The sequence below is a fragment of the Chrysemys picta genome, chromosome 3, assembly GCF_011386835.1.
Source record: "Chrysemys picta bellii isolate R12L10 chromosome 3, ASM1138683v2, whole genome shotgun sequence".
Classification (NCBI taxonomy): Eukaryota; Metazoa; Chordata; order Testudines; family Emydidae; genus Chrysemys; species Chrysemys picta.
The window spans coordinates 79,662,876-79,677,820 of NC_088793.1; positions in this window are offsets into that span (position 1 = coordinate 79,662,876).

The following is a 14,945-nucleotide window of genomic DNA, read 5'->3' on the forward strand; positions in this document are numbered from 1 at the left end:
AGCTAACACCCAAGCTTCTGTATTTCCCAATAGCCAATTATAACTGCAATCTATCCAATGGTAGCCATGGTATCTGCAGGCTTTGCTGGTTGTTCTCTCAGCAGTCTCGGAGCTTAAATAAGCTCAGACACCAACTCTGATAGTTCAAAATTCGTACTGCTCTAGTTTTTTTCAGAGAGATCACACTTTCACTCATTAGGGACTGTGGAGCAAGGCTGCAGAACCCAGAGGGCTCTGTGCCATGCTAGCTAAGCTTCACAAGCATAGGAATGTATTTTCAGGCCCGAACATATTACAATTTTTGGTTTATTCACACCTATATGTTCCGTGCACTTATACAATACATGTTGTGTCAGATTAACATGTGTAATCTGGTTCCAAATGATGTATGGGAATGGGAATCAAAATATATCATTCTTGAGTTTCAAATCTTGAGATTCTTGTATCAAAGTCCTAATTTAATAAGAAAGTAAAGGGACCCAATCTACTATTCATCATTGAGTTTACAGTGGCAAAAACAATGGGTACAAGGTTCCACTAGAAGTCCCTGATTTTACTTGCTTGTAATTTGAAAAAGTCACCTTTATGAAATCCTCTATTCTTGGTCTCAGGGTAAAGTGATTTGTTCTTTTACATTTGAAGAACATGGCTATTGGGGGGAGGAGGGGTTGAGTTATGGGAAAGTGAAAAAAAAACAAGTTGTTTTGATTGTGTGTGTGTGCACTGTGAGCACTAATATGAGTGGCTGGGAACAAAACCTATAGGAAGTAGGGTAGTATGCATAGAAGAACAGCCCAGAGAGGGTGAAACCATTGCCTCCAGAGAGGAAGCCTTTTGGGTATGGTCCGATACCAGGACTGGGATTGTTTAAAGACCGCAGTCACACCCGACCAGAAGGGGCGCTCACAAAAGATGTGGGTGTCACGCCATTACACCCGAATTCCTGCAGACAAGCACAGAAATCAGAGAGGCTCATAAGTGTGGCACTTTGCCAGGTAACCTCACCTTTAGTAGACAGGTTCTGGAAAAAAAAAATTCTGAAATCCAAGGAATTAATGACTTTGTAATTTTGTCCTTTTCTAGTTTGAAAAATTCCACTGAAAAGATAAACCTAAGAAAGTAAGAGCACTGCCTTGGGCAGATGCAGACATCAATTAATTCCCCAAGGGCTTTACCATATTGCAAACAACTGAGAAACTGAAGGAATATAGTGAAGTTGTGAAAATATTCCTCACAGAATAGCCTAACTCCAATGTATACATTATATATACATACACATACATTTTGTGCAGACTCTGCAATATATATATTAACATACACCATATCTAATAAGAGTAGAATTCATGTACCAATGCTCAGATCCAGTATGGCAAATTCAATGTTCTTAGCAGATTATAACGTGCATACACAAAAGAATAACCAGACAACAGCATTTTTGGGGGGTGCATGGAGGGGCCATGAGGGAGAAATTAGTAAACATCCATGTCACGTTTTTTGGAGTCATTAAAGTATCAATGACCAGTCCCTGCCACTGTTGATTATTCTGTGATGAATGGGACAATGACACCTTCTACTGCCTTTCACCCAACAATGTCACTCCAAAAAGCTGCTTCCTTCTGCTTCACTTGTCTCCCAGAAATCTGGGCAAAGATGTACCATATCAAAGTTGTGTGGGTTTTTTTGTTTTGTTTTGTTTTTTTAGGGGGGGTGGGGACAGCAGGGGTGCCTGGAAAACCTTTGAGCTTAGGCCTCTGGACAGTAACAGAGACAACTAGCTTATTACTCATTGGTTCACAGAGAGCACATATAACAATCTCTCTTCTCTGTGATAAAGGAGATTAAAATGTCACCTGCTTACCACTTGAGCACATGGAATAGACTTAGTTAATTAAGATCCAGAATAAATACCATGTAGCTTCCTTCTTCCAGGTCCTGCAATACGTCCCATTCTAGCCTGAAAATGAGACTGCTCCGTAAAAAAACCTACTTTTATGTATTCCCAAGCATGCAATTACTAACCTTTTTATACCCAATATTGACCTTCATTTTCTGGTGACGTGAAAATATTTTGCATGAAACACGCAGTGTTCACAGCAGTTCAGTGAACCTGAAAATGGGAACATTTCAAGTGTCTTTAATTTCTTGTCAAATATTTTGCACAGCTTTAGTCATGACCCTATTTGTGCCTTTGTTAACAAATCAAAGTCTTTGAAATGATTGCATGTACAGTAATTAAATGAGAGCGAAAAAACACATGATGCCTAGTGTGTAATAAAAATATAGTTATGGAAATGCAATGACAGTCCTCTATTGCTCCATAGAGGAAGCACTGAAAGATAAAAGAAAAGGAAAACACAGAGCTTAATTAATTACCTCCAACACAAGAGAAGTTAATAAAGATATCTTTGCAATCATATTGGGCTGGATTATGCCATTTAGGCACAGGCCTGCACTCGGGGAGAGGATTACAAGGAAACATTCTGCCTCAGAGAAACAGAATATCTTCTGGACATTCCCTGTGAATACTTGCCCTCTGAATAGGTGGAGGGCTCTCATGAAGCAGAGCTATGTCTGTGCCTACTCATTCCCTTTGGACTCTTGCAGTGGTTTTCAACCATTTTTCATTTGCAGACCCCGAAATTTAAAATGGAAGTGCGGACCCCTTTGGAAATTCAACTTGTGGTTCGCGAACCCCTACCACAGGAGTCTTAGGCCAAAAACTGACTGAACAGAATTTAACTATAGGTGCTGCACGTCCTCGGCATCGCATTTGCCGCAGCGTGAGAAACGGTTCTAAACTATGGGCTTCTATGGTTACAACAACACTTCCAGGTTTTGACCTGTAGGTGGGGGTATTCACATACATTTAATTGATCAGAAAAACAATGCCTTTTCTGGGATCTGAAACTTATTTTCATAGTCATCTTTTGTGGACCCCTTAGATATAGTCTGCCGACCCACAGGAGTCCATGGAACACTGGGCTATTGTATGCCCTGCAGGAAGCATGTTAATATCAGGCCTGAGCTCCCCTCACACCAGGGCAACAATTCTGGCTAACCCTTACATGGTTTCCATTCAAGATGTGGAGACATCTTACTCCCTTGCCCCACCACAGGCTGCCCTTTGTAAAGGCATGTCAGGATCTAGGCAATGAAATTAGAGGATGGTAAAACTAGAAAAATATCAACATTTCAAGCTGAGCGAGCATCAACAATATTCCTGGTGAACTAGCTCTCTATACTTTAAGTTATTCCAGACATTTCTGATCTCCCTGGAACATAGCAGAAACGTAGCAAATGCTTGGTCATTTACTTTTGCCATTTCTGTCAGTAAAATCAAATAGCATTCCCTTCTTTCATGAGTTTCCACATGTAACTAGACTTACTCGCTACTAAACAATGTGCATAATCTAACAATGATAAAGTATTTAGGGCCCAATTCTGCCATCTTTAGTCATTTTGGATTAGTACCTTACTCCATGAGTCACCCCACTGCTGTCAATGAGACTACTCTATCCTGGCGGCAGAATCAGGACCTTCGTAAATCTTGGATTTTTCCAAAACGATTCAGCAATAAGGTGACCTTTAGTTAATTCTTTTTAGTCAAGATATAATTTAGGGCTCTTAAGTGCTGCTGATATATAAAACTGTAACATTCATATTCAAAGCATTACTTTCCCCTAATGTTCCATGATGCTTCCCACATTGCCAGCACCAGTCTATATTGGCATTCTATATCAGCTATATGTGATCATTTTATAGTCTCCATACAGAATGGCCTTTTCCTATAACTAGCAAAATGATAAGCATAACTGAAAATGCTTTCAAAATTCTCCCTAGAAAGATATATACTCAACAGCATTAATACTTGGGGCTAGATTGTGGCTTTCAAGCCCACAGCCCCAAAAGATTGTGCCTCAGAACTTTGCAATTACTTCAATTATTTAAACACAATTTAATCTGGCATTCTAGTATGTTAAATCCATCTTCTGATAAACAATGACCATGCTGTCATGAATAAATAATAAAGAGATACATGCCACTGCCAAATTCAGTACAAAATATATCAGTCCATTTGAAACTGGAATGGGCTCTAGACTTGCAGAATCTTCTTTGATGGTTTGCAAAGTGCTTTTCAAAAAACAGATTAAAAGACCAATCTGTAGGAGTCAACCAACAAACCATGTGTGGTCTCTAGTGACTAGAAAACCAGATAAAGATATATCATAACCACCACCTTGTACAATCGTGCATCAGAAGACCCAGACATAGCACACACGGGACTTGACCAACTCTACTCTTGCAATATTGACTCCATTATAATATATAACAAAACTAAATTAATTTCCTTGTTAGGTAAACCACATTTATTCTTAAAACCTCAATTGCATGTTGCTTGCTATGTATCAAACCCAGAGATGCAAACTGAAGTGTTTGTTGTTGCTCTTTAAATGAAACAAATAGTCTTGTGTTGGGAAAAATAGCACATCTCAAACATTACAAGGGTTTTAATTTTTGTCTTTGATGTCATGAGGTACTCTCTACTTTGAGATACAAATGGCCTAGACCTCAATACCACTATTTGTTCTCTCTTTGAATTAGATCCTTTAAGTAAATTGGTCTTGCTCCAGTGAAGTTTATGCCAGTTTATTTCAACTGAGGGTCTGGCCCATTATTGCTCTTCTATTATGTCTGGTTCACCTCTGTTTACATGCACACTATTTCACTTTTTTATGTTTTTTACTCTTTTTAAACGAACATCAAAAAAATGAAATAGTTAATATAGTGGAAGTCTGTTTGGGGATGTCTATGTCTTACAGTCTGGTCACTCTGTCTCTTTTCTGAATTCCTACATCTGTCTCTATGAATGTACAGGCAATTCTTCCAGAGCAGGCAGGAAGTCTATCCCCTTCGAGTGTTATACCTAACCAGACAATGTTTGTATCCTTACTCAACTCTGCATCTGCAGTGTAGCTCTTTCCCTGATGACATAGGGGAATCCCCAGAATTTCCCGTTACCTCTAGTTTGCATTTTAAGGAGCTTGGAAAGTGACAATCAAACTTTGTTATTTGTCTGTCTAGACAGTTAGATTTTTATGTTTGCTCTTTGTCACAAGCATGCTATGCATATTTAGATTCCATGAAGGAACATAGCTATCAGGTGAATTGCAGCTGACATGTGACCTGTAAAGGCACTGGTACCCCAGCCTTCGCAATTTTCATAACATGTTGCTGCAGCTCAAATCAAAATGCACATAGCATAGTCTTAGTGGAGGAAAGTTCCTTCCAACTGTAATTTTGGCAATGTTGATTTGATTAATTAAAAGCTTGCTGACTGCATGCTACTTTGTGAAGTTGTTGTTATCCATTGTGCTCTAATGAACATAAGCTAATGATGGAAAGTAGCTAAGAAAAAATTACTACATTACTGTATACTCGGTTTTCATTACCGAGAGTCTTGTGGGATTCCTGAAACTCTTCCTCCTCCCCTCACCCTTTAGCATTATTAATAGGATTTCTGGACAATGTGTTGTAATGAAGTGCATGAAGATGATTCATTTCTGATATAATGGCCTCTTAAAAAAATAGGAGACTTCTTCCAAAAGGAACAGTCATAGAAAATTGAGAAAGAAGTCTTGATAATAAAATAACTCTCTCTCCCCTCCCCTATTCCTGTCCAGTCTGAAAAAAAAACACTAAAAATTGAAAATATACTTGCTCATAGATCTTCATGCTAGTATGTGTTTGATGCAGAACTGTGGGGTTCATTTTTCAGAGGAGTCGTATAGGGACCCATGTAATTAAAGAAGAGACAGAAAAACTTTACTTAAAAACAGAAAGATTTGGGAAATCTGCACAGATGCTAAGGATGGTTTTGTTTTCTTGTTGGTTTAATATGTGTCATGGTTAAAGTGATCATGGATTTCAAATATTTCACTAATGGGAAAAAAGAGGTCTATTAGCTGTTAGAGATAACTGTATCTTTCAGTTCACTGAAGATTCAAACAATGGCAGATTCATTGTTAACCTTCTGTCCTCACCCTGATTTAATGATGTCTGCAAAAATTTTTAGCCAATAGACAGGATCAGGTGTGCTTGCAGCTTACAGCAAGTGCAGCATTCTGCATCTTGAATATTTATTTCTCTTTTTCTTGATGCTGAAATAATGTTGAAAAGAGCCCAATCTATTCAAATATCCTGTAAACAGAACAGCAGGGAGAGTAAATAGCAATTAAAAACCTGTATTAAAAATTATGTAGAAGGAACATGCTATTTGTTGTGCAGGAAAGCACCATTTTTATTTCATTATGAAAATGCCATGGACCCCCATTAATGGGATTAAGAATCCATTGGACACTACACAGTCAGGCTGTTTCTAAGGCACAACACTTCTTTTTATGATTAGCTACAAAAGACAGATGGTCACAATGTACAGCTCCCAAAGTGGGGAAGTTTCTTCAAATCAACCCCAATGTATTCTGAAAGCTGTTATGTACAGAAGATGTTTGACACATTTTTGAATGATAGGATATCTTTTTACATACACCAAGTGAAGTAAAGACTGAAGAAATGAAATATAGGAGCAATTTCATACAGTATGTGCAAAACACTTTTCTTTTACTTCAATCTGTCCTCAAACTTGATTTGTTTTCCACAATGGTTCTTCTGACAGAGCTTACAGATATTCACTTTTCTTTAAAGTATTAAAATTCATGAAACAGATAATAGTCAGCAAGACCTTGTGGACAGAAGCCTAGACAAGACATTTGCTGCTTTGACAAGTAGTTCTATGCTATTCAATACTGAATGATGCGTGAGAATGCTGCTGTCAGTTTTGTTAGCAGCATGCATCATTCTCCCTTATAATCAATATCTCCAATGGCTGATGACTAGTAGGGGACCAGAAGCGTGAGAATATTTAGCTGCTTGTCTTGCCATATGCTGTCATTTAACTTCATCCTAAAAGCTGCCTTCAGATGTCATTGAACAGAAGTAAGAGGCTACAGACCAGTACCTTGAAATTAGTCTCTTTTTCATTTTGATGTTATTTTTATCTTGATGTAAGGCAACATATTGTCACTATACTGACAACTAAGAGCCTAGTGACCTCCTTATGCCAGTAATCCTTTCAGATTTCTATTCTGGCTTCAGCAAAAAAATATTTTACATCTGTCTTGCACAGGCAGTACGACATAATCTGAACCTTTTTTAGTTAATATATAAATGTGCTAAATTACATTGGGTAACTTCCAGCTATTCATCTTAGTAACCATGTATAAAAGAACTTTTCCTACACTTAATTTTGTTATTGTTTTCACTGATGCTGTTCTGTTCCCTATTTGTGGAACAGCTGTTTATTTTGTGAGAACTATATCTCTGAATCCATAAAAATCAGTGTTCTCCAATTCTAGTACAATTGTTTTACTTAAGCATTTAAAATTATACCTCTGAAGTGCCAAACACTGAGAATTCTAATTCATAATGTGTTCACAACCATAGACACTTAAAGGGACTGAATATAGCTGCAATAATAGGAAATGCTTTGCTTATTGAATTAAAAGCTAAATCTAAACACTTGGGACCAGATTATCTCATCCAATGGAAAAACTGATTTGAGGTGGTTCCCCTCACAGATTTCCTCTCCTATCAATCCATGAAGGGAGGTTCCCCCTGTGCAATAAGACACAGGAGATGTTGACAAATCTGATGGATTCCCCAGAAATGTGTTGGAGACTAACTCCATCCATGCAGAGGGCTTATGCCTCTCAAGTTGGCTGTAGACCACGGGTGGGCAATGATTTTCGAAGAGGGGCCACTCCATCAATTTTGATAAGTCGTTAGGAGGGGGCTCCGGGCTGGGGGAGGGGTTGGAGACTCCTCCAGTCCCAGGGCTGCAATGGGGTCTGGGTGCTGGGGCTTCCCCATGCTTCTGTAGGGGACCAGGATCAGGACACTGGGACTTCTCCTGCCTCGCCAGCCTGGTGCTTCTGCTGGAGAGTGAGATTGGATGTGGGGGCTTCCCCTCCTGCTTCTGCCAGGGATACGGTCAGCACAGCAGCCAGGGCTCTGGGATTCCGCCGCTCAGGGGCAAATTTTTCAGGGTCCCCCAGTTGGACAGGGCCTCTGGTATGGACCCTGTTGTCCCAGTGGCTAATCTGCCACTGCTCCTGCTGATAAGAAAATGGAAGACCAGTCCTGACTCCAGTGACTCAGATAACATTGTCTGGCTATGTCGGAAGGACAAGAGACACTGGCTGTGATTTAATTAGGCTACAACGTTATTCCTAAATTTCAGGGAGTACCCAGCAGATAAAAATTTACAGTGCTAGTAATTCCCTAATCTTTGACATATAGTTGGTGGGGGGATAATTCTGGATAATTCTGGTGTGCTGTATGCTATATCTGGAAGAGAAATTTTCAACACCAAGTGCCCATGCCACCTATGAGTTTGGCCACCTCCCTATTCTCATACCTCCTAGCCTTGTTGACCTGAGAGGGCTTCACAGCTCTCCACCACACCCTGCATTGCACCATTTCTAACCAAATAATTTTTACTCCTCGGAGAAATGCCAGGATCTGCCCCAAGTCCTCTTACATGTTCCTAAATCATTTTCCACAAGGTGAACCACTGTCATGTTGGGTGCCTGCTTACATGCTACCATGGAGGGGCAACAGCTGGCCCCATAAAATACCCCTCCTCCCATGCCAACTCAGGACTGCTTCCACTGAGGCCCAGCTGTGTACCTCCAGACAGCCTAGAAGCCCACCTGTGCGCCCAGTAAACAATGCTGTGTCCAGAGAGCCACACCACCATCTGCCTGGTTGATCTGCCATCAGTTGGAATGAAAACACAAAGGAAAACTAACACTGATTCCCTACCTGGGATCTCTTGTGCATTCTGTTGGCATCAGAATGCCAACTGTCTGAATGGCACTGTCTGAATAGCTGGACTGCTGCTGTGGCCATCCTGATCTTGAATGAGAGAAAATCAAATTCTCGTGCTGGAAGCCCCAATCTCATCAGTCCATGTCTGAAAAGTGTGAAAAACCGGTATGCTGTGAGGGGACTCCCATCACCATAAATTAAGAGGAGACCCCATCTCTCCCTGGTCTTATTGCCATGTATGCCCTCACACCCTCCCCAGGGCAGATGCTGGGCTTGCCACCCTCTATAGAATAATGGATTCATCCCAGCCTCCTTCATCTTTGATCTCCTCAAGATTAATATCACTGATTTGCCCTTCCCAGTGCATATTCCTCAGTTCCAAAGCCCTTTCAGAAGAGTCCCTAGATGAGCCAGGTTCTAGTTCACTGATCCTAAAAGCTCCAAAAAACCCTCTACCAGAAATGTTGCCTTGAATAAGGCCACCTGTAGTCCACAATGACATATGGGCTCTAGGATCTGCACCAGATCCCTAAGCATATTAACAGTGATGGTGATGGCCTGTATCCTTCCCAGGGTTGGTGCTTTGAGGCCACCCCACTAGAAACTTCCAATCTAAAAGCCCACTACAAGGATCTGGGTAACCATTCAGTCTACTGACAAATCAGTAGGCAAGTGGAGATGGTTGAGGACACCAGTTGCTGGGTTGTTAATGACACCATATACTGCAGCACCCATTCCTCCATAATGGGCCATATCAGTGACAGATACTCCCACTCCTGAAATTGCACAAAATCATTAAAACTTCTCTCATAGTGCAGCAATGTTCGCGGAGCCACTGATCTCTGTGCCACACTGACACAGAGGCTCCATAGTGCTAGTGGCATCTGTTTGGGTTCCTTGCTGGATCCTATTGCCAGCTCCTGAATTCTGTCCATCTGAAAATGAGACCATGCATCTGCTATGTCATTATTGATCCCGGGCACATGTTTGGAAGAGAAACAGTTATTGAAGCTTAAACATTGTGGTACAAATGCCCTCACAAAACTTATGACCTGTGTGATCTGGAGGGCTGGCGGTTGATAACATGCACTGCTGCCATGTCACACCAGAAACACCTGTTTTATTAATGAACTTCGTTCTCCAAATGACCTCTGCAACTACAATTGGTGGGGAAAAAATCCAGAAATGTTATATCCTTCACTATCCCCTTTTGTATCCAGGTGGAGGGCCTTTTCTGAGCACACCATGTGCCTTGGTAAAATACTCCAAAACGCATACTTTGTGAAGCATCTGAATGGATCTTTAAATCAGCCTCAAGTATCCATTCCTCCCTCCACAATTATGCTCCTTTAGCATGGCTCAAACCGTTACACCCCAAAATCCTCCTTCATCTCTCTAGTAACTCTCATAAAATGAAGTCTGGCTATGCCTGCAGTGGCCACTGCAAGCCGGGCACAGAATGTCCATCCTGAGGCCACAACCCAGCAGGTAAAGTTAAGATGCCCAATAATAGATTGCATCTCATGGAGTGTAACTTTCCTGGCCTCCTAATCAAACCAGGTAGCTCCTGAGGCTTATCCTGAGGAAGTTGCAATGTACCCACCAGTGTGTCCAGCTCAATGCCCAGGTAAGTCAACATAGTGGAAGGCCTCTCAATTTTTCCTCCACTAGGGGTACCCCCATTTATTTAGTCAGGGCCTGAAAGGTGTCCATCAGGCTAACACACTGAATATGCCCTGCCCATGAACAAAAAGTCATCTAAGTATTGCTGTAAATCAGCTTCCCGCATCACTGACCAATATAGCATTGTACTAAATTTCTCAAATGTGAACAGGATACTGCCTATCCCATGGGCATAGCTTATCAAAATAAAACTTTCCTTCAAAAGAGAAACTTGAAAGGTTAAAGTCAGAAGGATGCTTCAGCATCAGTCAAAAAGCAGACTCAATATCACACTTGGCCATCAGTGCCCCTTGGCCATAAAACCTAACCATGCACACAGCCTCATCAATGGAGGCATAACACACGGAACACAAGGCCTGGTGTATTCTGTCATTAACTGACCTACCCCATAAGTATGACAGGTGGTGAATTAAGCTGCCCTTGCGGCAGCAATTCTATGCCATAAATTCACATTTGGTAGGGTACTCATAAATCACCTCCACCCCATAAAGAGCTCCTGGCCCCTGGTGAGGGGTCTGCCCTGTCTGACTATTGCCTGGTCTTCCAAACTTAAGCCCATGCTAGGTTTCCATTATTACCCCTCCAACCCCTCCTCCCCCACTTTTGGAAGCTCCCAGCTGCTGCAACAACTGAAGGTTAGCTTGCAATACCTGTGTAAGGCCACCACCTTCTGTAGAAGGTGTGTGTACCTCAGACATCCCCAACGTAACTCCTCGGACACCAGATTCCTCCCCATCCCCGTAGCCTATTTGCTAATTCTGCTACCCTGCTATGTTCAGTGTGTCCTGCCTTCTTGAGGTGGAGAAGGCAGGGGAGGGAAAGGGGAGGCTGGGTGGGGGGAGGGTTAGTGACCACTCTCCCCTTCCCCCACTTAGGTCCCCTGAGAGGAAAAGTGGGAAAGTTCCCTGAAACCTACCATGGTCCCCACTATGGACATCTATTGCAGCATTGAATAGAAGGCACTCACTTTCACACTCTGCCCCTACAACCTCCATCTGCTGTTGGTTGCTCTTCTCTCCTGAAATCCGTTTGTTCAAATTGTTCTGGCTATGGGCAACCCAGTACTTGCAAGCTTTGTAATGCTGTGGAAACAATTTCAAAAGCTACTGCTGAGACTACTTGGCTCCCCCATCCCCAAATGCAATTAGTTCACCACTGGGAGTGTTTGCTTCACCAGAATCCCTCTTATTTCCAGTAGAGGGCAATCCATTTGGTAGACAGACCACCTTGGGATTCACCCACCCTCCAACCTCTTGCCCATGTGGGGAGGATACCACCTCCCAGTCTCCCATGCCCCCTCGAACCCTACTCTGTCTGCCCTGAGCTGGGGGGAGCACCCTCCCCCCATCTGCTCTAACACACCTCCTGTGACTGGCTGGAGGTTTTGGGACGTACCTCTTCTGTTCTCACTGGTCTGCCATGGCCCTGCACTAATGAGTTTGAAATTTCCTCCTCTTCTGCTATAAAAGGCCTGCTTCTGTCACTGAAGGTGGAAAGTGGAGTGCTCTTCTTCCAGTCCAGATAAAAAGGCTTTTCCTGCACCCTGGTCAATCTAAATAGTGTCCCCTCTATTCCAGTCACCTGGGGGCAGGGGGATGGGTCAGCTGCTGACCTGGTCTGAAGCTGCCATGGCAAGTCACTCTCTATCTAGTCCTTTAAGGGTCACACACCTTTTCCTGCAAGCCAGACACTGGTCCTCACCACTTAATGTGAGGTGCAGCCATTGCAGTTGAGAGGCATTCAGTTTAGTCAATTAAGCAGCAGAAAACAGATTTCATTGATTGTAAAAACTCTTGATGCCATCTAAACTATGAAAAGCTTTGTAGAGTATAATGTGCTCCAGCCAATTTGCATATACAAAATTCAGTAGCATTATGTTAAGTAAATGCTCCATTATGTTTTTCCTCAATTGAAAGTTTGATCCTCAGTTCAGACAGGACTTTAAAAAATATTTTTTCTATAAAACACACAGATTATATATCTTGAAAAAGGTGGATGAGGGTTGAAAATTAGATATTAAATTACTATGTTCTACCATGTCAATGCCACAGGTTATTTGAAGGTATCTAATAGATAAGAAATAAATCTATTAACATTCAATAGAAATTTGTCTTTTGAAACTTTTCCTGTTATTAATATAGAAATCACATAACTTCAACAAAGCATTTTATGCTTTTCTTTAAAATTGCTACCTGGTCAGAAGCAACTCAGCTTGTGCTGTTTCTGCAACAAATGAATTCTCCACTGCTTGAGGGACCTATGCTAGCTTGTTCTATACAAAAAGGGAATTGAGAAGTTTGCAAATTCTCCAATTACAGGGAGATGGAGCTCGTGCTGGGTTCAAGTGTTATAATAACTCAGAAAGAGGTAGATTGAAAGAGCGGGGCTCCCTGGTGTGCTACAGACAGTACTTTTTGTTATCACTTCTTGAAAGGACAGACCCCTGCTAGAGTAGAAAAGTTTTATTGTTGAGACAAGCTAGTCAATTAGTTTGAAAGGATCACTATATAATCTTTCAAAACTGTGTCACTTAGTAAACACTAACTAGATAATTTGCAGCCTTGGTGAAAATAGATAAAAAAAATAAGAATATAGTTTATATACAAGAATTCTCCCATTGATTTATTAAGCTGAAATTGTCTGCTCTCAGATATAGATATATATATTTGTTTGATTGAAAGTGTATGTTATGCTGATTTGGGATGACGTTCTGTGAGGTGATTGAAGCACATTGGAAGTGGTGGGGGGACTATGTGGCTTTCAACCACTCCTCTACCTTCCTGACCCTGAGCTGCTGGAGAGACCCTCAGAATAATTTAGCCCTGTGGGGCCTTTATACTGTTACAGGAGTCTGCCCCAGGCTGCCCTACGGCCTACAGCAAAGCATGGAACCTCTGCTGTGTTGTATGTGGTGACCTCAATCGCACAATACCCCTCCCTCCCCCAGGTACACCCTCTGTACCAGTGCTTGTGCAAGAATCCTTGGAGGGAGTCTTAGGACTGTCTACTGCAGTGCATAAGGTAGGAAAACTTCCCACAACCAGATATGGGACTTTGAGGGACACTTTTCAACATTCCTGCCCTCTTACTTGAGGTAAGGGAGTGGAGTGTGTGTGTGGGGGGGGGGGGGGGGAGAGTGTAAGGATCTTACCCTTTGTCTTTAAAGACAGAATGAGGAGATTATTTTCCTTTCATGTGTGTTTCCCAGCCAAAACAAAAGACCGGTTGGTTGTTTCTTTTAGTACAGGTGCAGTGTTTCTACCAGTATGATCTTGTTAGGTTTGCAAAAGTGTCTGGAATCTGACTAAAGGGCTAGTTTACAATTTGAGTGGACTTTGATCTCTGGATAAAATGAGTTTTGCCACTTAAAATAATTTAATTTCTGTTGTAAATGCTTCCTGTGACTCATGCTACAGCACTGGCAGATTTTGTCATAATATATGAAACACTTAACAGAATAAATCTAATTCAACACATCAAGATATAATCTCCACTCATCTTCTTGGAGAACCCATGGCATTTAAACACTGACTGTGTATTATCTGCATTGATTGTAGTTCCGGTAAGCATAGAGACAGGAAGCATTTGGGGCCAGATCCACAAAGTTACTTGGGCATTGCATTGCCTAGCCCATAGGCACTCTGCCAACAAGGGGTGTAATGAGGGGGGGGGAAGAAGTGGAGCTCCAGCAGCTGCTGCCTCCCCTCCCAACCATGCCTGAGACAGCAGCACAGGGCAGCCTTGTGCCAGAACCTGCCACCCAGACAGGAAGAAACATGCTGGGCCCTGCATTCGCTCCCAACAGGGGAGCCCCTGCTAGATCCTGGCACTGTGGGCTGAGAAAGGAAGCCTGGCACTTCCCTGAGCCTCCTTCCCTAGTCAGAGCAGCAGCAGGGAGGGGGACTGCAGTCTGGATGCGGAAGCTTTCCATGGGGAATTGGGATGCTGGGGGCCCATGGGGGCTGCACAGTACCCCACCCCCTGCACTCTCTGGGCTGAGTCCGGCCCAGGCTTAGCATATCCCAGCACTTCCTTTCCTGAAACCAGCCCTGCAAACCTACCTGCAACTGGCTCTGCCCTCTGCAAGCCATGAGCCAACTCATGTCCACATGGCACCCTGTGCCCCACTATCTCGTCCACTGAGGGACAGAGAAAGGTCCTTTCCTTGGGCCTACTTATTAGGAAAATTCTGGATTGCTCCTGCTGATGGAATCCTCATCCCTGAGTTAAGTGCCCAGGTTCCTATGCATTACATGGGGGAGAGTTAGGGTGACTAGATGTCCCTATCTTATAGGGACAGTCCTGATATTTGGGGCATTTTCTTCTATAGGCGCTATTGCCCCTCACCCTGTCCCGATTTTTCACACTTGCTATCT